This window comes from Falco cherrug, chromosome 6, assembly GCF_023634085.1.
Source record: "Falco cherrug isolate bFalChe1 chromosome 6, bFalChe1.pri, whole genome shotgun sequence".
NCBI classification, from domain to species: Eukaryota; Metazoa; Chordata; class Aves; order Falconiformes; family Falconidae; genus Falco; species Falco cherrug.
The window spans coordinates 90000953-90023930 of record NC_073702.1 but is presented as its reverse complement, the minus strand read 5'-3'; the positions used below and the strand labels follow the sequence as shown (position 1 = coordinate 90023930).

Genomic DNA, 22978 nt, shown 5'->3' with positions numbered 1-22978 from the left:
AACCCGCCCCTTGGGGGGGCAGTGTGCTGGTGTGCAGACTTCGCTTGCAGTAGCTGCAGGTTCCGGTGATGCAGCAGTACTGAGGCTGGTAGTGCCAGGAAGCAGCCTGGTCAAATCAAAAATGCAGCCTTAACTGAATCATCTACTGCTGTTTCATGTTCAAATTGTCTTTTATGGTTCCAATTTCCCTCTGTTCATATTTGTAGCAGAATAATATTTTAAATAAATACCTTTAATCATCCAAGTTCCTGCCTACTGAATGTAGTTACTCTGTCAGTATAGGGAAATTAAACTCTCTTAAGCTCTGTTTTTACTGGTTTTGTGGAAGTTGAGTGATTTGTTAATGAAGGGGGCCCCTGTTTGTGCAGATGGAAGTAGGGATGCAGTATATCATTGCAAATTATCAGATAGCTAATTATTACAACTTCTACATACTGATTCTTATACTTCTGTATCATTGGTGACCAGATACTCACTAATTTCTCTGTAAATGAGATGTTATATACATGCACACACATATGTGCATATATACTAGTAATTTTTAAAGTAAAATTATCGTCTTACCTGTAGGCCCTATTTGTCCAAAAAAAACCCAACCAAAAAACTGATGAAGGCAGAGAATCTTAAAATTATTACAGTCTTGAGGGTTTGAAACTGAACTGCAAGTGTGAGCTTTTAGAAAGTGACTTTTATGAAAGTACAAATTGCATATTTCTGGGGGAAATGGGCTTTCATTCCATGGTGGTTTTCAGCCTTTCTATTTTGTCTTGGAACTATGATGATTGGAGATGCATGCCTCTGTAGTATCAAAACCAGGACAAACTATAGCACAAACACGAGTGCATATTATGGAGAAATTCTAGTGGTTCAGTAATGTACAGGAGGGGTAAGCAGCTTTATTGACTGTTTATGTGAGTAAGAGTTCCCAGGACTGGCCCTTAATAAAATGGATGCCCTTTTGAGATTGAGTCACCCAGCTGCCCCAGATACCTTACTCCTAGAGGTGACTGGTTCCCTCCCTTGGCTGTAAAAGAGCTTAGGTAAGTTAGACTTGGCTAACTAATTTGATGGGCATATAAAGTTGGTGAGATTAATTGTCCCTGAATATTTGCAAACTCTTGTGTATATGACCGAAAGAATAGACCCATGATTGGACAGGAAAAAAATTTCTCCCTTCAGTATGTGTGCATGAATAGGAGACGTAGATAAAGAGTAGGAGCATTGATGGACAGAGTTGTTCAGCAAAATGGAGATCCCCTGATCCCCTGCTTTGCTTTACCCCACTAATTAGAGATTTTGTGAAAACTGGTACAAGGAGTGGCGTATAACACGCGATAACCTATCCATGAGCAGTCACAAAAGAGACCAGCAGAAGGGATGACTTCTTACTGTCCATTAGGATCTGAAGGTGTTTGAGGGTCATGTGTTTGTGAGTAGGTTTTTGCTTACCAGTGGTCTCCTTAGGCTACCAAAGTGGTAAATTCTTTCTTAGTTAAACATTGCTTGTTTTGCCTGTGTGGTTTTACTGTAGCAGTTGTCAGTGTTCCCATGACTGGTGCCAACAGGAGTCAATTTTTAGATGTCAAGGGTACAGATGAAACCAAGCCCGCCCTTGTTCTATCTCCTGCTTCTTGTCCTGACTGCAGTATTTTGCACCCATTTTCTAGCAACAAGCTAGCTGAACTGCTGTCAGAAAGGTTTAGGTGGTGCAGTTCGGTGGTTGTATTACCTCTGAGAGATGCTTCCATCAGAATTTGAGGTTTAAGACCAGACAAGTCAATAATTTACACACATGTGCCTGTAGCAGGATATGCATGGGTTTGGAGGCAGAGCTAAGCTCCTTCCAACCTCAGCCCCTCGCTCTCACCTTACCCCATTTCCATGCACACACAGCAAGAAGCCAGAGCGTTATCTAGATGAAAACACATCATGACATGCAGGTCTTTCTGCAGAGCTCATGACTCATGCCACACTGTATGTGTTGTTACACAGGGAACTAGTCCAGATGGTGTTGTTTGAGGCAAGGGCCAGCGGAAAGGTACTGCTTTCTCTGACAATTAAGCAACCAAATGCTGTCCAGGAGCAGTGAATATTATTATCCTTTCCTCTGTCATGGATTCGTCATGTGGCGCTGAGCTAATCTCCTGAAGCAGAGTTTGGACTGTGGTGGTTTTTTCAAGTTCCCAGCTTAATCCAGCCATCTTCAATTAGCAGAGCTGCTGGCTGACTCAAGTGCCATGCAGCTGACAGAGTGCTGTTTCGTGGCACATGAAGTGTCATAAACCAAGCAGTTCTCTGTAAGGTCACGTCTTAGGTGGCTCAGACTGAAGACTCAAAAGCAACAGCTTCCAATAATTTGGAGTTGGGTTTTTTGTAGGCCTCACTTTTTCTTTGCCTAAATAGACTGCTACCTCACAAGGATGTCTGGAAGATTAAATGTTTAATCTTCTAGATTAAAATGCCATAAAGATGAACACTGTGAAAAAGCCCTTTGATGAGATTAATGATACAGTGTTCAGTTCAGGATCCAGGAAGTGTGCAGCAGATGAGGCATGAGGACAAAGAACTACTAATTCAGGAAAACAGGGGTACTGGGTAATGCCGTTCAGTGACATTGTTCATTGAGTGTCCTCCGTGAGGGACAGCTCTAGGTGAAGTACACTTACAAGATTGTATCATGATGCAAATATACGAAGGGTGCTAATTAACATTGTACATGTAACCACTGTTTTGTAATATACCAAATTCTGAACACTTGATTTGGCATTTTTAAGTGCTGCTACTTAAGTGTTTGGCTGTTTCTTCTTTAGATCCTTATTAGTAGCGGTGATGCAGATAACAGGTCTCCAGGGCTGTCCTAGAAAAATCTAGCTCAGCTCTTTCTGCCATTTTCGTAATGGGTCTTTAAGGCATTTCTGTGTTGATGGTGCAATGCAGCTCCTACTGAAATGATGGAAACATTGTCAGTGGTGCCTGCAGCAGTTTTGGGTTGCACCAGTTAGTGCTTCTGCAGAACGTCTGTGCAAATAAGGTTTGGTAATTTCACCAGTGTGATGACATTCAAAACCTCAGTTTTCGTATTTTTATATTTAAGTTACATTTACAAATTATAGTACTCAGATTTGTCATCATAAAATATTACTTCACTTCTTGTGGGAAAATATGCTTGTTAGATATGTGATGACAGTATTTTTATACGCTTTATTTCATCTTGGAAGTTTAAAATGTCTGTGAGAAAAAAATCCATCTCTGGCAGCCACTGGAGAAGCCAATGGGCATAGTGTGTATGGTGTGGCAAGAAAGGGAAGGGTTGTTGCTATGTGCCATTGCAATGCCAGCACCATTGCATGTAGGCAAACTGTAACAGAAGATACTTCTTTCCTATTTTATTTTTTTAATGACACTAATACTAGAATTTCTTTTCCCATGTGGATATATGTGATGATTTATATAAATTGTTCAGTTTCCTTGAATGAAGTCTCCCAACAGTCTGTCTTGGCAAGAAGCGTGAGGCTGGTCACGTACGACACATACCCTGACCTGGGAACTGCTTCAAGGCTGCGGAGGGCAGAGGAGAGGTGGCCTTTGGGTGGTGGGAATAGCGATGGGAATACCCACGCTACCTTTTCTGGACTGTGGCTTCCTACACGAGGAGGTGAACGGAACACCTGGGGTCCCAGAATAGAGAGAGAAGCAGAGAGTGGCAGCGGGGCATCTCCAGGGGGAGGGCAGGGAGTGTGAGCTGGGCTCTGCCGAGCCTTTGGGACAAGTGCCTTCGTTGCACCCATTTCTGCTGGATCCAGAGGGGACTGGTCTCATGGAGATGCCAAAGATATTTGCCTGAAATGTGTCCCTTAAATACCCCAAAAGTGCATAAATGCAAGCCGTTAGGAGCTGCCGGGAGCATTACAGTTTCCGCGGTGCTGCAGCTGCTGGCCGGCAGCGCTCCCACGGCACGGTTGGGGTCCCCTGGCAGGCAACGAGCCGCGTTCAGTACAAACCCCACCGGCCGGGCGAGGTGGCCGTGGGCTGCCACAGCGTTTGGAAAACAGCCGCGCCACGTTGGCTCAGAGATCTGGGCTAGCTTCTGGGGTACCTGATCGGAAAATCCTTATCTGCCGGGAAGGCCTTTTGTTTTATTTCCTTTTAAGTTATTTACCTTCACCCCCAGGCGGAAGGCAGCCAGCAGATGGGCAGACGGTGCGGGGCCGCAGGCTCCTGGCGTGGGTGCCGGAGGACAGCCACCCTCCTGCCACTCGTGCTAGCCTTGCAAGGGGCACCGAGGACTCGGAGTCACGTGTGTGGCTTCACAGGCTATTACCCCTGCTTGGTTCGAGCTTTGGTCTTTAAAAGGTAGAGGAAAGAAGGAACATTTCTCCTCTCATAAAACCTTTTTGAAACTACCATCAAAACAAAAATCCTCAAAATCTTTGAAACAAAAACCTGATAAAGCCTACTCTTCTTCTGTAGAGTTGTTACACCTTATCGGAGAGCCATACAAGCAGAGAACCGGGCAGCTTTTCGGTTGAAAACGACTCTTTCCAGTGTTCCCTTGCACCTAACAAGGAGCTCAGCACAGTTTCAATAAACTGATGTTGCTGTTGGCTTTTAGCTGTTAGGTCAAGCTTTACTGTGGGGCTGGTTTGGTTTGAGCCTTGGGCGCGCTGTGCATGGTGCGCAGCCCTCAGCAGAGCTCCCGGAGGACCAGGGCTGACAGCAAACAGCCTCGTCCTCCGCTTGCCCGAAGGGTGGGTTTGGCTTCTCGCGGCTGGCAAGCACCTCCAGCTGGAAATAAGCGTGTGTGAATAAATATTCCTTTGCTTCTGTCATGTTGAGTTATGGACGTATTGCAAAAATAATTATCTTCCCTTCATAAACCAGTCTGATAGCTAGCTTTGGTTTGCTTACTGATTCACTGTTCCTGCCAATCAGTCGTTGGTTTGGGTCAGATACTTAAATATAGGAATAAATCACAGGTCTGAGCCAGAATGCCTGGTTTCTCATTGTTGTTGGTTTGGGTTTTTTTTTTTTTGGGGGGGGGGGGTGGTGGTGGTTTTTTTAATTGTTGTTGTTTTGGGGGAAGAAAAATTAGTCTAAACCCAAAATTGCTTCTGTGGGCAAATCTATAGTATGGCGATGGCCCTACAATGACATGTTTGTATTAACTGTTCTACCCTGCTTTGTAAAAGTATTTTTAGGCAGAATTTTGCCTCCTATATTTGAAATAGCGATCACCATTAGTTTTAGATGGGCTGGTTAATTAAATAGATTTGTGAAGCTGGATATAGTGAGAATTAAAAGCCAGGAGAAGCAGGTAAGCCATATGTGCCAGAAGCTAAGCCCTAGGGCATGCAGAACTGGTAGTGTATGTGTATGTATGTTGTATGCATACTCACTAGCAAATAAGAGTTAAGTGCCAGTCTTTGTAAGGAGAAAGGATCAAGCCAGTTGGAAGGAAATTGTTGTATTCCTGAGTTACTAGAAGAAATATGTTGCCAATTCATATTGCAACACAGCTATGAGGACTAGAAGCTGCATAATAAACCAGGTACTTCTGAGATAGTGCCGGCACACTAGCTGCGTGTTCTACAACAGCATTTTTTAGCCATGTTCAACACTGTGCTTGCTATCGCTCCTCCATTTGTTGAATTCAGGATGACCTTTGCATGAATAAAGTCAAATAGGATTAAGGCAGGAATTTTCAACAATGGGAAAGAGCAACAGATGTAGCCGACTTTGAACGTGGGAGGATTGTTGATGCACGGTTGCCTAAAGGGAGTGTCTGTGGCGACAAAAAAAGGGGAGAAACCCAACAATTTCCTAAAAAAATTAACTGCATAAAAGAAAATAAATAGAAAAAATCCAAAGGAACTGAGTAGTCCCGGGTTTTATTGAAGTCAAGCTGCCTGCATGTTTTTTTGACTTGCTGCCTCCTTTTAAATATTTTTTTTCTACTCTTTCAGAAGAATTATCTGTTCACTGCGACTGCCACTATATGAGCTGTCTGAGGGTTTTGAAGGGTCTAACATATTTTAGATTTGTGTGGTTTTTTGAGTTGTTTTAAAGTACATTGGTGGAATATCAGGGAAAAAGATGTTTCTCTGGAGAGTTAGCCATTTGAATACAAAATCCAGATCCTACTAGTATTTTTTAAAATTTTGTTTATGCATACATATGTAGAGACTGTTAGAGAAAAGGGGAAATAAAAGGTTGAAAACATATTTAAAGCAAGAACTCTTTCTGATATATTTTAAGTAGTTTTATACTTTGTTAGATATACTGAATTTTTTTCATCTCACTAAAAAAGAGGACAGGCACGTGAGTGTTTTATTGGTAGATTAGAGAAATATGTTTGTTCTTTATAGAAGTATTTGGTTGCTTTTTTAAAATACAACCAATTTTTTGAAACTCACTTGGTTTCATTATTGACAAGAGCTATTTTACAGTTTAGTAGATAGTTGTGTTAATCCCTAAATGATACTTCGTAGTCTGTAGTAATGAATAATGCACAAATTTTAAATATAGTTCATATATATAATTCAGACAAATCAGGTTTGAAAACCCTGCATGGGAAAAGCTTTTAAAGTGTGAATGAAATCCTGTGCTCTAGCTCAGTGAAAGGGCTTTAAAGGAGCTAGCTAGAAACTGAACTAATTAAGGAAGTCATGTTGTAAACATTATGAAAAATATTGGTGAGCTTATATATATTAGAAGTTCAACTGTAATATTTAAGAGCTTGATTGAACACCCACTGATTAAATGCCTACATTCTGCTTTAAAGAGAGCTATGCTGTTGAGAGGGCAGTCTCTCTGTAGAAAAATCATTTGGATTCAAAGGATGTAGCATGGTAAAACATCCTCTAATACAGCTTATCCTGCCTCTTCCCATACTCCTTTAGAGCAGAACATGATGAGGCGAGCGGTGGGTTGCCCACTAGCTGATGACATGCCACTGTAAACTCAGCAGTCGTAGCACATGTCTCCTGTCCACAAAAAAGGAGCCTATCAACAAATATTTTTTTAAAGAACAAAAACAAAACCCCCTTGTTGTCTGGGATTGAATATCTTGAAGAACATAGCTCGAGGTGCAGGGGGCTTCATTAGTAATTTTTGTTACCTTAGTGAAGATGCTGTGATGTTTAATTTTGGGACCGGGAACAACTCTGTAGGCATGTAACTGCTGTTGGAATTGAGGGGTGCGTGCCCACGGTGCTGTAGAAGGTGGGCTGTCCCTACAGCCAGCCCCCAGGGGAATAAGGGCATTAAGCTCACAAATGTGGGCATAACTGCTGGCAGTGATTGTGCATACACAGTTGTGTGAAAGGCTGTCATAGTCACAACAGCAAAAACTTCGGAATGTATTTTGAAACAACAGTTGGATGGTGAGTATTAGACACCTGTGTTTTTCTAACCGTTCATGAGACAGCTCAGAGTTCACTGAAGGCAACAAGAAGTTGAAGTCCTTCAGTTGCTCCTAAATTAAGTTCCTGGGCAGTGAAATTTTTTCATCCAAGTTTCCATAAGTATGAACTGAGGCAGGTTACAGCAGTTTCCAGTTCCTCAGTAGTCTTTTGAAAGGCAATCTGCAAGTAAGAGTACAGTCCCTTTTTTTGGTGGGCCAGCCAAAACTCTCCATTCTCGTTCACTTCATCAGCACCTCTGCGACAGGAGCTGTAATCTTAAAGCCTTGCAAGGGTGAAATTCGCTGGCTTGCTTCAGTGCAAACAGGTCTATGAAATCCAACTCATCCAATTAAGATTTAAAAATATCCTAAAGTGTTACACCATCCAATATAATTATAAATAAAAATAGTGTTAATATTTTTTTCCATTTAGCTGCCTTGGATTTTACACTTCTGGAGTGTAATGAAAGTAATTTTTACTTACAGAACAGTCAGAATGTGTTTCTGTTGTTTCAAGTGACCTTAGTTATTTTTTGTATATATATTTAGAGAGAGAGACACACACACAGTGTGTATGTGTGTATTTTCTTTGTGTGTGTATATAGGCATATACAAACTTATATCTTAGTATATTTGTTCCTATAATAAGTATGGTTATTTGTTACATTAAAAGGTAGATTGTTATATGTATACCTTTCTATATAACAAATATACTTTTATTATCTGGATGCAGACTTTCTAAAAAGTTAATTCAGATTGCAGTTTGATACAGATGGCTTAGCAGATCACGATTGAAGTGTTTTGTCCTAGAACCTGCTTAATTACTCAACCATATTCAGTGACACTGTGACCCCTTTTCATTAAGTTGCCAAAGTGCTCTCAAGAACTCCACGAAAAGCTTTGTTTTTAATCACCTTAAAGTAATGCTGAAGAATTGATGCATTTCTGCAGTGCCGGTATGGAAGTCGGTACTATCAGTAAGTAGTCTGTCATCATGCTCATTGACAGCACTGGCTCAGGCACATAATGTCACTTTATCCTTTGTGTCGAGACATGTGTGGATAGACCAGAACCCAATCAGTAGGCTTAAGTATAAAACTATGGCAAACCAAATAGTGTTTCAGTTTACACATTCTTACAGCTATAACCACAACTCTTTTATTGTACTTAAAATGCTAATGGAATATTACCATTATTATTTAAGGAAAAAAGGGGGGCGGGGGAGACTGCTTTTGAGGAATTCTCAGGGAAGGAGTTTTCTCTACAAATGCATTTAACTGTTTTTACATGTATTTCTAGCCAAAATACTAGGCATTTACAAAAAGCAGGTTTTGGCTTTTGCCTACTCAAGTTACGTTTTCTTTTAGCACAGTATCTTTTTATATTTACAGTTGTTTTCAAATGTAGAACCGGAATGTGACATAGGTATGAGTAACAGGGAATAACCAGAAGGTAATTCCAGTGAGAGCTTCCAAGTTTCTGAAATGTTCTTCTGTTTCTGGTCTCCTTGGATGTACAATTGGTTGCTTTAAAAACACTTACAATCTGTCTTCTTTGCAAGTACCTAAAGAGTCTGAGAACCCATACAACACATAGGGAATTAAGTTGTTTGCTTTGGAGAACTTTTATCTTTTTAGGAAGAATGTTTCTTTCCTTTTTTTGGAGGAAGCCAGTACTGTGACTGGTCCCCACACAAATGATATATATTGCTTCAGATTTTGGGTGTTGCGCTTTTCATTTTTTTGTGCTCAGATGGCATGTAATTTGCCCTTCATCACCACTTGTCTCACTTTCACTGTGTCTGACAGTTGCTCTGCCAATATTTCATGCTCAATACAGAAGAAAGAGAATAAAGAAAGAAAGACCATGCAGTGGGTGTACTTTCTGACCAGGTTTTAGCCATTTCACATCCTTGAGCTTCTGCACATTGCCCCTGCTGCTTTTGGTGAGAGGGATGGGCTCTGTGTGGAGCCCCAGCCAGGGGGTGGGAATGCTGCTGGAAAAGGCCTGTCTGCGTGGGAGCTGTTTGAGAAATAGATTAGCATTCTTTTACAATTATACTTAAAATGGGATAGTGTCATATTTGTTGAGTAAAGATGGGGTAAGATGCAAGTCAAATCCTACTCTGGTCTCATTTTCTGGTTTGTCCCTTTCAAGTTAGAGGATTCTTTAAAAAATTGGTTGGTGAGTTTGGCTGCGAGCTGTAGCTTTAGTTTCCGTAAGAATATCCCATTTGACCTCTTTTTGTGGTGAAGTTAGTTACAACTGTATTGCTCTTGTCTGATTTAGGACGTGAGAGATCTCTTGAGTTTCCCATAATGTGTGGGCAGAGAGAGCATCCCCTAAGGCCAGTGTGGAGCATCTGGGTCCCAGTCCTGCTCTGCAGAGCCTTCAAAACCATCTGTCTCTGTCAGCTGCAGCAGGGGGCTTGGGAGACTGATCCCACCTAAACTTCTCTTTCAAGAGTCCAGTGCTGCCCTCTTCCCACTGCAAACTGGCAGAAGGGACTGAAAAGCTATGAAACGGTAGCAGCACTTACTACTGCCAAGGTTTTATAAATAAGAGAGAATAAAAATCATTGCAAAGTTACTTTAAAGTTTATTTTACCATATGTAAATACTTACGTGAATGTCACTCATTGAGAAGCTACACTGACTGAAGTAGCATGCACGCTATATATTTATCAGCTATCCCACTAGTGCTTCAAGTGGTCTGTAAATTTTGATTGTAAGTGTAGGCAGAACTGCTCTTTGAACTCCCGCCCGTGCAGCTTTAAAGGTAAGGTGGCTCTTGGTCCAGTGATGTCACCGTACTCGTTTCCTAGTCGTGTCTTGGGTCATGCTTCTGCTGCAAAGCATTGCCTAGCAATCTGCAAACCCCAGGTTTTTGACGGATCCTACACCTTTAAGTAATGTTTAGAAGCTCATCTAAGTTGGAACTAATGCTCACTATTCGAACAAACTTTGTAGCTTCCACTGGAAGCTTATTTGGAGTGGTGTCAACAAAGTATAAAGTATGTTGGCTTTTATAAGTTTGTTAAAATGTAGACATTACAGCTAGTTTGCCATGTTTCCAGAGCTCTCCCTTAACACACACTTTCTCTTCTCTTTATTCTCCCCATTTCAAAGATAGTCATAATCATTTAATCTCTCGTTATGCAATTAGATATGTTGCTACACATTTATTAGCAAACTTACTGTCAGACTAGTAGTAATGCTCTAATTTACACTTCCCAAAGCATGAAAATTCCTGTGTAGGAATGAAGGCTCCCTTCTTTTCCCTCCTCCACCTATCCCGAGGTGCTCGTGCAGCGAGAGGTATTGCAGGAGGCTGAGATGTGTGAATGAGGAGTGCTCTACACGTTGCAACACCTGGACGTGATCAGACTTGTTAAAGATGATTTAGAAGACTTGTGCTTGAGTTTTCTGCATTTGTGCTGGCTGAAATTTTCCCCTCTATAACTCCTTGGGGTTCTCTGATAAATCTCGTCTCATACCCCAGCCCAAGGAAGAGCGATCGATACCTTCCCCCCCAGCCCCATCTAACAGCTCTGGTACTAGTGGTTGGAGGACTGAAGTCTTCTGGCACAATCTTTCTATCTAGGTGTTTCCTAGTCCTGACTGCGGACGGATATTTAGAATCACGAACAGCTCACACCAAAAGCACGTTAATTCATTGCATCATCCTGGGACCAACTGAGAGTCTTTCTTTCAGGAGTGCTTAACTTTATTTAGCCCAGCCATGTGAATCAAGTCCAAAGGACACTTAAAATGTGACACTTCCTTCCATTTATAACCTGTGGGCTCAAAGGCGTAACATCTCTTAAGGATTTTAATCCATTGGACACTAATGTGTTAGGGGTCCGGTGATGTTGTCTGTCTCGTCGCTGTGGAGTTAGTGACAGTTAATGTGCGGATTAATGATTCAAATAGTGGTGAAAGGCTAGTGAATCATGAATCTGTATCTCTGATACTGCCTTAGAAATGCCAACTGGAAACGATCAGAAGCCCCTATAGAGTTGTCTGTTCAGGAAAACCTATCAGGCTATCATCTCTATGCAACACTCATGAGTGTTAGGCGCTTTGCGTGTATAACGGTACCTGCTAAAACCCCACTCTGGTTCCTCGTGTTACCGTGTTGCAGCAGTACTTGCTTTCTCTCTCAGCAGCTTGGAATATTTTCTCTATTTATGATCTGCAAAATTTGTTCCTTGAAATTAAAATCAGCATTTTGTCTCAAAGCTTTTAATATTACAGTATTTACCACATAATATTTTCCTCGAAATGTTTCATTTTTATTTTTCAAAATATTTTTTTTTTTTTTTTACTTTAGGGAATTTAAACCACACACACACAAAAAGCTGCTGAATAAATCACGTTGTTCCAGATGTTAAGCTAATTTTTCAAATGTTGATGTAAATACAGTACTGTATTAAGAAAAAAGCTATCTCTGCTGACAACGTTCTAACACTTAATTCAAAATTTTGTGAAGTAGATCCTGGGGATCATTCAGGAGTTTTACACGTGTAAAAAAATGAGACACAGAAGAACTGACTGCTGTGTGTTGCTGTAACACCCCTAGAACATGGCTAACGCCCAATTACTGCATGCTTAGACTTGGACGGTAATTACAATTGAGCTGTAAAATATTTTGACAGTTTCCAACTGGTGTGTGATTATTAGCCAGGCATCATAAGGGAATGAAGTACAGTGCTTTCATTAGGTTTCTATCATGATCTGCTTAAAAAAGGACTTCCAAAATAAATATGTAGCGTAAAGCATTAATCAAAAGCAGTATTTAATTATTAGCAGCTTTTCTTGACTTCTGCAGGAGAGAATTCCTCTCCCAAAGATTTTGATTTCTTAAATGAGACTTGCCATACCTTTATGCTTCAGCTTCTCATTTACAAGCTTTTACTTGTTGAGTGCTAAAAGCATAACCACACCAAATTTAATTTGTAGCATGAAAATTATGTGTGTATTTTTCAAGAGGATTGATTTGCCAGTGTTGAAGCTAGAAAAGCTTGTGTTAATTATGTATTATAAAACAAAAAGGATATTTTCATTTAACATGTATTTTTTCCTTTTAGCTGCACAAGCCCTAGCAATCAGCAAATTTGGATAGTGTTAGAATTCCTGGAAAAATGTGTGTTAAGCCAAGTGGCACTTGAATTACTGTTACTTCTACATGTATTTTTATTTTGAAATGAAACTAATAAAGCGAAAATATTCAAACTACATGCAAATTAAGCTCCAGGTTGTGCCAGTCTTGTTAAGTTCATTAAGCTATTGAATCCTTGAGTAGTGGCTGTTATTCCATGGGGGCTATTCACAGAATAAGGTACTATTCAATGAGGTAAAGATAGCAATCTGCCTTCACACTGCTTCAATAATGCTTGTTCCATTGGGCGACAGAAATAAGAATACTCAAGTGTGCCATTCTTTAATTTTTGACTTGCTTTATTTATTTGATAATACTTCGAGAGTTTATAAGTTGTTTATGAATGGTGTTTGTGAATGAAGCATTCTGTTTCTGGTGTAGAAGAATTTTTCACGCGTTATCACCTTGTTTTTTCTTTTTAAAAAAGAAAACCAAACCCTAAAGTGATTCTCGTTTCCCAGTTCACTCTGCTGGTGACACCCCTGCTGTGCCCGAGAGCCGAAGCCAGCCGATTCGGTCACGGGTGTTGCTTATGTCTCGCTGTTTGCCTAAATACCTCATTTCACCCAGCTGTAATCAGGTGGTTTCTTTTGCTGACTGTTGTCCTGGGTTTGACCCGAAGTCTTACCTTTCAGAGGAAATAGCCTTTCTAACGTATCCTAAATTTTAAAGTGAGCTGGTGACTTTCTGCGGAGATGTGCTGAGTGGGAGAGCACCTTCCTCTGCTGGTGTTTGAGGAGCTGGTAGGGTTGCACTTCTGCTGGAGCCGGTCTCCTAAACAACTGAAGGAGAAAAGACACGCTCTGTACAATTATTCGGAGAGTGGTGTTTGTGGTTGTTGAACTTGCCGTGTGTTCAGATAGCTGTGTGCCAGGAAAAAAGCAAAATATACTGTGCTGTGCAAGAAAATCTAATTAATGTGGGCAAATTAGTGCGTGAGTTGCTTATGAAACAAATAATATCAGGACCCCCACCCTAGGCTTAATTTTTAAAGTGGAAAGTAGGATTTTTTTGGTGGGTGACATGAGCAGAGAGGCCAGCGTGCGGTGTTGCTGGTGGGAGGTGGGGGTGCTGCAGCTCGCTTTCTGCTGCTGGAGAGCAGGGGCAGCTCTGCCAGGCTCCTGCTGGCTGGGGCAGCAGCCTGTGCCAGCTCTCTCCTTTCCCTGTAGGACCTGGTAGGTCCAAAACGCATCTTAAAAGATCACTTGGTCCTTCTATTTGCCCAAAGGCAAGTTCAGCTTTACAAAATGAGAGATTTCTTCAAGCTGTTGGTAAAGAGCTCCAGTAATGAAGTGTCCATGGCTTTCCAAGGCAGAGTGCTTCATTATACTGCCTTACGGATTGCCCCTCCTAATGTCTGACCTGTTGAAATTAAAACCTGTAACTTCATAACTTCATAACACTGGCATGGAGGGCAAAGGGTTTTCTTTCTTCTTCAGAATTGTACATGCTTGAAGATTTACCACGTTCCTATGACCTACGTTTGCTCCAGCTTCCTTCGTAGGTGATTTTGGGTTTTTTCTGCTTCCCCCTGCCCCAGTCTTTCTTTGGGCTCATCTTCCTTGCACTCTGCATCAGGGAAAAAGGACTGTACCATTTCTGCTGCGGCTTTATTGATGCTGAGTGGAGTGGGAGAGGCAGTACATGTCTTGCAAGCTTTATTCCTGTCTGCACATCTCAGTGTAATGTTTGTCTTTTTCACAACAACCTGATGTTGTTGACTTATGTCCGGCTTGAATAGAATGTTTCCCCCACATCCTTTTGTGAAGAGCTGTTACCTAACCAGTTCTTCCTCATCCTGCATTTGTGTAAACGATTACTCCTTCCTATGCTGTACCTATTGAATTTCATCCTGTTTTCTTCAGACCTTTTCTCCTTTTTATATGACTGGAATTCTTCTTGTGCATTTCACGTCCATCCCAGCTTCATGTCTGGTGTATCACCCTTGTTCCTAATTCAGACTTTCAACACTGAACCCAACAAATACTCTTGCAGGACCCTTTTTAATGGATAGTTCCAATAATCATTTAAAACTAGTCTCGGATATAGTTTTCCAGCCTGTTTTGCACCTATAGTGTGTGTCTCATTAAGACTGTTTTCCGTGCTTCCTTATGAGAGCGTCTTCGGAGACAACAAAAAGAGCTGAACTACAGTCATAATGTGTTACCTGCAGCTTCCTCTCTCCCCTGCCTGCTTCCCTCTTACAGCAGGAACTTGGACTGGTTGTCGTGATTTGTTGATGATAAATTAATGTTTGTTGCTTGTCTCCTTTTAACTTTCACATGCTAAGAAACAACTCTATTGTTTGTCCCACCTCTTTTTTGTTAGCTTTTCTGCATTCTTCTGATTTTTCTTTTTTTTTTATGCTTTTAAAGACTGGAAGGGAATGTAGACTTTCCCTGCTTTTCTAATATCTTGCCTGTCTTCACGTTTTCAAGCTGACCATTAATTGCAGATGTTGCTTCGTATTGGTTCCTCCAGTACCCTAGGATTACATTAAATGTGTTCAGCTGATCTGCAGGCATCTGGCAGGTCTAAGCTGTTTCCATCCCTGGCTGCAATCTGACCTTTTTGTGTCCGATACCAGCAATGCCGGTCTCCAGCTTGCATCTGACTTGTAGAATCAGGACGGGTGAAGAAAAAGGAAAAGCATTAAACATTTCAGATGCCTCCTCATCATCTGTGGATAGCTCCTCCTTACCACTGAGTGGTGAAGCAATATTTTTAACCTCCATCTTGTGATTGATTGCATAGAGTGGGCTGTCGATGCAGTAGTTTATCAAGGCTAAAACTGAGTTGTTTCCATTAAATTCTCATTTGACTATAGCTATCCTAAGGAGCTTTCTTGAGAATAGCTGTCTTTATGCCCAGTGTCAGCTCATGGATATCAACACCTCACGCAGGACTGTAGAACATGCTTATTTTATTTCCACCCTCAGTTTAAGAGGTGTACTCTGCCCTTCAGGGGCACCGCATCAGCTTCTGTGTCATCAATACTGGGCTTAAAAATACCAAGCGCTCTACATCAGCTTCTGTGTCATCAATACCGGGCTTAAAAATACCAAGCGCTCTAAGCCCCTCCACGCATGGAGGTTGTTTTCCTCCGTTGGTGCAATACCTGTACCAATCTGGCATCCGTCTTCTGTTCTCAAGTACTTAAACCAAAGGTTTCTCATTGGCGAAGACTGATGCTTCTATAAATCTGCCTGTGGCCGTGCATTAATCTAAATGATGCAGTAGCTTTACAAAACAGGTATCTGTAAAGTTCTGTGGAGCAATGTCACCTTAATGATACATCATCAGAAGGTTGCCTGAAAAAACAACGTCTGTTGAAACGTTCAGAGGAGTGAGAGAAGGGCTTGCATTTGTTTCATGGCTGATGTCAAAAGAAATTCCTGCAAAAGCAACAAGAGTTCACTGTTTTTAGGAAGAATTGGCAGTGACTCTCACTTTTAGTTTGCCTTGTGCTTGCTTTTAGAGAGATTCTTGTGACCTTTCCTGACAAGCTCTAACACTTCCATTGTTTGCTGCAGGCCTTTGAAATGTGGCAGAGATAGCCTTGGGCCCAGGGAGGTGCGTTTTGCTAGTTCAGTTCACATTTAACAAAGTTAAAAGCTTTGAAAATTGCTATTCCTCATCTGTGGTTGAAGTTGCTTAATTCTGGCAACCTGCCCCAAACCCTGAACGTTCCCGTCGTGGCAGAAAGCCAGGGACTGTGCGCCGGCAGCATCCTGGCAGCTCGTCGGGGCTTCCAGCGCAGATTACACAGGAGCGGAGGCTGCAGCCCCTGCGCCACCGGCAGCTGGGGAGAGGAAGGTGGACGCAAGGAAAATGCCTGTCTGTCTTCCCAGAGCTGGGAAATGAGGCCCCGTCCCTGCGTGTGACCTGCTCATACTGTTACATTACAAATACATGTAGTCATCAGAGAATGAGCTCAGCGTTTGCTTCTGCCTAATGGTATGAGCTAGACACCATTTCCAGTTTGTTTAATTGAAAACATGTCGTTCAAGACAAAGATGATGCGACCTCAGGGAAGAGAAGCTGGACAAGTTTCAGCCAATCCTTCTGTAATAGTGGGAGCTGGGAAGGAGCTCACTGGGGCTTTTTTCTCATGGCCGTTCTGACCATCAGATGAAATTACTTGCACATAAGTAACCAATTCATTACGTTGTCTCAGGTTGGTTTTTCCTTTACCAGCTCATTAGCATAATCTCCTTGCCATTAGCTGACAAATTTAGGGCTTCTCAACCTGGTGAGGTAGCTACCCTTGCTCCTGTGCTACAGTGCTGTTATCCTCTGCTAGCAACATCGACAGGGGGAGGTAGTCGTCTTGAAATAAGCAGTCTGTCTTGTTCTTAATTAGTTCCCATGAGCAGACAGGCTCCGTGTCCTGTTGCCCAAGTGAGGAAATTGTCTGGTAGTTGATGTGTGTGGCTTGTGGTTCCGAAGGGTTGGAGTTCAGTTCCCAAATACTTGGGGTTTTTTTATCCTTTTAATCCCCAACAATGAAAACCAAACTAAAACCCTAAAAGACTCCGCTGAGAAAAAGTTACTTCATTGCTAGACAAAGTGAAAGCCGAAAGCAGGCTACCAGATAATTACCAAAATTACAAAATTAAATACTTGGCAGTTGTGAACTGCTGGATTTAAGGTAGCCTCAGTTACTGTGACCTCTCCTGTCTCTGTGCACTGTATGCCTGTAGGTTGTATACATGGAAATGTTTCAGTTGTGCGACTACATACCGTGTGTTTTTGCCGGACCACTTCCTCTGTGCTCAGAGCAAAAGTAACCGGACCCTGTAAGAGCAGGCAGCTGTCTGCAGGGCTGCCATTTCGGCTTTCCTGGGAGCTGGAAGGGGTTCAGCAGCACGTGGTCTCTTTGCTACGCAGGGTGGACGCCACAGAGCCTGGGCAGAGCATGTGGAACTGGTGTGTGACGCTGAGCAAGCTGCCTGGAGAGTGTTTGAGGCTACGAACGATGCGTGCCTCTCTTCAGGATGGCCAGTCTTCGACTTCATCTTAACTTGTCTGAGTCTGGCAGTTGGGTTTTGGCTATTCTGAGCACTGTCGCCTGCCCCCGGAGTCCGGAGGAGCACTTTGGTGGGATGCGTACGCCAGATTCACACCAGGTAGCATCTTAGTTCTGGTGACAGTTGATTCCCTTTACTGGCTCAGGCAAGCTATTTAATTCAGGCCATTTCCCTGTTTGTAAAATACCAGTTGTGAGGCTCTTATCACGTCAGTATATTCACTCGCCCATCGCAGTGCCCTAATGCTGTGTGCTGGCTCTCATGCCAGAGGTCACAGGCAAGTTGAAATGCGATGTTTGATGGAGCGTTTGCATCGTACTGCTTAAATGAAGCTGGGTGCCATATGCTTTTTGCCTTAAGCAGTTAGGTAGGCACAGTGTGAGAAGAAATGGGTAGTGATGATTAGAATAAAAAATAACATCGTGTTTGTTTGCGGGGTTGGACAAGTAAAAGTCATGAAACCAAGTCAAGCATGACGGACTTGCTAAACCTTGCAGGCAGGGACGCTGAAGGACAACCATTGTGTATATGACTCAGCCATAGGCAGCACAAACCCTGAGTTTAGGTGTGAGTCAGCGAGTGAGAGTGGCAAACTTGTGTTGCGTATCCACATTAGCTGTAGGCACCATCAGAAGAGTGAGGAAGGCAAAGTTTTAAGATGTCTGAGGCTGGAAAAACCTGGAGGTTACCTAAATACCTGTAATTAACCATATACAGGAAACAAATTCAGTGAATCTGTCTTCTCCCCGGCAGCTGGGTTTTCAGATCTCCTTCATTTTCAGGGACAGTAGGGACTAGAGGCGTTTTGGTAACCATATGCCATGCCATGCAAATAGAGAACAACAAAGTTAGAGACTATACTCCTAAACCACTAAGTCTGTGTATCAGAGTGAGAGGCTAGCAGAATTCCTCACACTTCTTCCTGGGAAATATCTGGTCTCTAACCCGTGCGCGCGCTTCCCTTACCAGAATCAAAGAGCAACGCCACGTGTATTCGGTTGTGTCACTGAAGCTGTCATGATGTTATGCTGACCTGCTACTTAAAAAATAACTAACTAGCCTAGGTAAAGAATGTTTCAGCACAGCTGGGTCATGAGGATGGTTTTTTCCATCCTTGGAGTAAAAAAGAAAGGAGTTTTATTCTGTCTTTGCAGACTCAATTTCCATATTCTATTTCGGTCCTGATACTGATTAAATATCAGCTTTAGACTTTACGCCCGGACCGTTCCACAGCCCAGAAAAAACAAAATTGAATGCATGTTGGAAATGTACAGACCTTGCCAAAGGCATAAATTCTATTAAATGAGTGATATTCAATTTAAAGTACTCAGGCTAAGCAATTCCTCTGTGAAGAGCCCTGTGTTGTTTAAAAAATAAAATTCTAGAGTGCCATCTTGGTGATATAAAATTATCTATTTGACTGAAATGTATTTGGATGTCTTGTTTATATTGCACCTTTCTACCATTTTTCAGACCACTCAGTTCAGCTGAGTTTCCCAAACTTTTTTTTTTTTATCCAGCCACATGCTGTGCATTTTGTCTCACCTGGTTGCATGTTTCTTTCATTCACCTTATCTTGCATTTTAACAGTTTCACAGATTTCAGGGATCCTAGGCAGCGCTGCAGTTTTGATTGGGGTAAGGGAAAATCCCTTCCATTTTGTTCAGTCAAATAAGCAGGTGGGGCCATTGCCTGTGTTCCTTCTTGAGGAGCAGAACTGTTTGTAGATCTTCCCAGCTCTGACCTCCCAGCCCTGCCTCAGTCTCCGCTTCCTCTCCTCCTGCAGTTCCTTACCGTTCCTCGGCTGTTCTCTCAACTCCTGTACTTTTTGGGGAGTTGGGTTCATTAATATAAAACTCAAATCTTCCACCCCGATTCCCAGAGCTGCTATGTACTCTTTTTTTTTTTTTCTTACCCCTCTCAGCACCTTTCTCCTCCAGCCCTCAGCACTGCCCCTTGCTCCCTCGAAGCCCCCTGCCCTGCAGCCTGCCAGCGGGCCCTGGGGAGCCGCAGACAGAGCCTGTGAGCTGTGTTCCGGCTGCTCCTGTGCCTCACGCGAGGGCTCGGTTCATCGCCCCATGTTCCCATCACCAGGTCCCGTCTTGAGTTTCTTCTCCTGAGCGTTGGCCAGTGTGTGTTGGATGTTGGAGATGCGCTTCAACCCTCGCTTTGCGAGCCATCGGGGCGCTTGCTGCTGCGTCCCTCAGAACAGCAACACAATAAGTATTTTAAAATGCAGGGATGCAGTCTAATGCTAGAGCTGTTGTCCTCTTGTTAACATAGAGTAATGGTCTGATGGGATAATCTCCCAAGAGGAAAAATGTGTATGCTATAAAATGTATTAATTAAGCTTCCAGCACATGTAGAAGAATAAAGTGAAGATACTTCTGTTGACTGTGAAACAAAGATATCCTGAAGCTAGTGCTGACTCCAGCTGATAAATCTACCCACATGGTGCTGTGCCAGGGTGTGAGCTAGCATGTGAGGGACCGGCTCTGGAACCTCTGCGCTTGCCACGCAGTTAACCCAAGCTGGATAAAAGTCGGTTGTACGCGGTTCAGTGGGGAGCTGATCAGCGAGCGGGTCTGGTGACCTGTTGTGGGAAGCTCCTGCTTGGTGGTGGCATTTCCAGGCAAGTTCTCAGGGACTTCAGCTTTTCAGCTCAGAAAGCCAAGTTGCAACTGCCGTATGTTTTAGAAGAATTGTGTAGTCGGTACTGAAAAGAATTATGTAAGAAAAAGCTAATCGAACTTTAACTCCATTTGATAGGTTCCTACCGATTCTGCAGAACAAATATATGCTAGAAATAGGCGCTTGGTAGTAACTGTGTTTGCACTGAACCTGTAACTAATGTGTATAACCTACAGGTATTGAAGGGAAATGTTTTTTCATACTGATGCTTCACAAAAAAATCAAAGCTAACGTTTGTTAACCCTTCTGAAGGGGTGTCAAGTGCTCACGCACAATTCTGCCATTGCTCAGTCATTTCCAGTGTGTCTGGAGTTGAGTGCTTATGCTGTAGATTAAATAATGAAAGCTTTGACTTAGGTGGTGAATAAGAGCATAACATTATCATAAGATTAACTTCACCTTTATCCAAAAAAACTTGGAGTACTAAGTCTGGAAAGAAAGCCATATATAATTTCTGCTTTATCAGCTAGAGAAGAGAAAACTGTGTAAATACATCATGCACATGCTGAATCTTGTATATTTTGCATAGAATACTTTCAGAAAATCTAAAGTAAATGGAAGGACAAACACGGGAGAAAAAGCTCCAACTTAAGTACAGATTTTCCAGGAATTGTAATCAGGGCTTTAAAAAAATGATAATATGTAAACAAAATACCAAGGGGCATCCAAAGGTATTAAATCAATAAGTTTAGAATTTTGCAAAACCTGGCTTTAAAATCAATTACATCTTCAGTTTGTTAGCTGTGCAATTAAGGCATTTGAATGGTAATTTTGCCTAAGGCAATTTTAGAGTTAACTAGAAAGTATTTAGGTGGTGACTGGAACATTTAACATTTCTGTAGAGAGTTTCAGTAACAAGTACTATGACCTTATAGTTGACATTTAATGTATCTGGTAGGTAGTGCCCTATGGTTTGAAGATGTAGCTCTGTGCTTTAAAAATTTGTTAAAATATCATTTTCCACATCTTGATAGTACCATTTTAATTATTTTCTCCCAGTGGTGTTATTTCTGTTTATATAATTCAGGTAGCAAATATATTTTAAGCCAACGTAGCACCTTAAATTTGGGGTCAGTGGTTAGTTACTGGGTTTTGCTTCAAGTTGTAAAAAAAACTGGAGAAGAACCTGATCTTAATTACATCACTCTGACTCTGGAGTAACTGTCTGGCAGCTCTTAACCAATATTTGTTTCTCTAATTAAGATCTGTTGCATGGTGAAGAAAGTTTATCATTTGTTGCTGCTTTTTTCCCCCCTATTTTATATATCCCTGTTAAGATGCTAATTATTGTATTTAGAAATATGTCTTAGCATTAAAGGATTTGTTCGTGCTGATTTGAATCATTGACAGGATTTAAAAAAAAATACCAAACACTTTTTAACAAGTTATTTTGTACCTATGATCCGGCATTTTAAAAAAAAAAAAAATCTCAGCAAGGTATACATTTTGCTCTTTCTAAATGAGCTGGCAGTGCTTCTATCTGATGATGAGGTAGGTGTGTTTATAAAACAACTTTTTAGGGCTGACTGTCACGGTAAATGAAAAATTGCCTTCCTGGTTCTGTAGATGTGCTTCCCCAGCAGCAGTGGAAGCATAAATCAGTTGGTAGCTGGCAGCTAACTGCTGACACTGACACGCTGCAGTCAAGGGGGGGCATCGTTGGTCTTTCGCAAACAGGCAATATGGCCAAAAGGGTTTGCTTGGGGCGCTTCTGTGGCTGTGACAGAGTAACAGAGTAATTTAGTAAACAGTAAATGCCTTGCTCTATTTTTGTCTTAATTTGGGAACTCTCCAGCTATAAGGTGCACAGGCAGCATGTTTTGTTGTCTACGTATGCTTTTAATGATACTACATTGAAAGACTGAGTGGGCTCAGTTCTTCCCGTGTAAATCAGAATTTGGATTTACGTCCGGCAAGTTCAGTCTGTTTAATTACATCTAAGAAGTTTTTACAGTGGTGATATTTTCCCGGTGAAATTAGTCTGTATCTCCTGAAGACCTCAGCTGCAATCAGTAAGCAATTCTGTGTGAATTTGCGGAACAGCTGACAGTGACAAACGCCAAATGCCTGAAATACTTTATTCCATTTTAATTCTTGGTTTGTGCTAACAAAAACTTTACTAAAAGCGTCAAAATACCCTTTCGGGAAGCAATTGTTATTAGATAATGATACCTGTTAGAAACCGCCCTCCAATAGTGGTTTATGGCCGAAATTCCTTTTCCACATGGAAAACCTGAAGCCTGGAAGAGGCAGCTCTCTGGGTACGGTTGGTTGGGAGCGGCTGTTCAGGAGCACGGTGCCCTGTGCCAGCCTGCACTGTGGCTCAACCAGGTGCAGCGCGGCCACAGCCTTCCTGCGGGGCCTGGTCACGGGCACCGACCCCCGTGCCATACGGGGGGTCACGGCTCTGCCTCGCGCCCGCTCCCAGCCAGCCCCCGCCACCTTAGCATCCTTACCGGTGGCTTCGCGGGTACTCTCCTGTGGCTGGGTTTTGGGAAATCTTGCCCAGGGTGTGTATCGCGGGCTGTGTGGGACTGTGTCTTAAGTGTTTAAGCGTGGTGTTTCCACTGGTGCAACTCCTGGCCGGTTCTCCTACGGAGATCTGGAATCCCATATATCTGCATCCTTTGGAGACAAGTGCCAAGGGTGAGAACTGGAGATAAAAACTTGCAGTCTGTGTCTTTTGCAAGTTACA

The 22978-nt window shown here is 42.2% G+C and overlaps 1 protein-coding gene across 15 annotated transcripts in view; it reads left to right on the top strand.

The window, feature by feature from the left end:
- Positions 1-22978, top strand: part of EHBP1 (EH domain binding protein 1) — a 226290-nt gene that overhangs the window by 121896 nt on the left and 81416 nt on the right. The window lies entirely within an intron of this gene.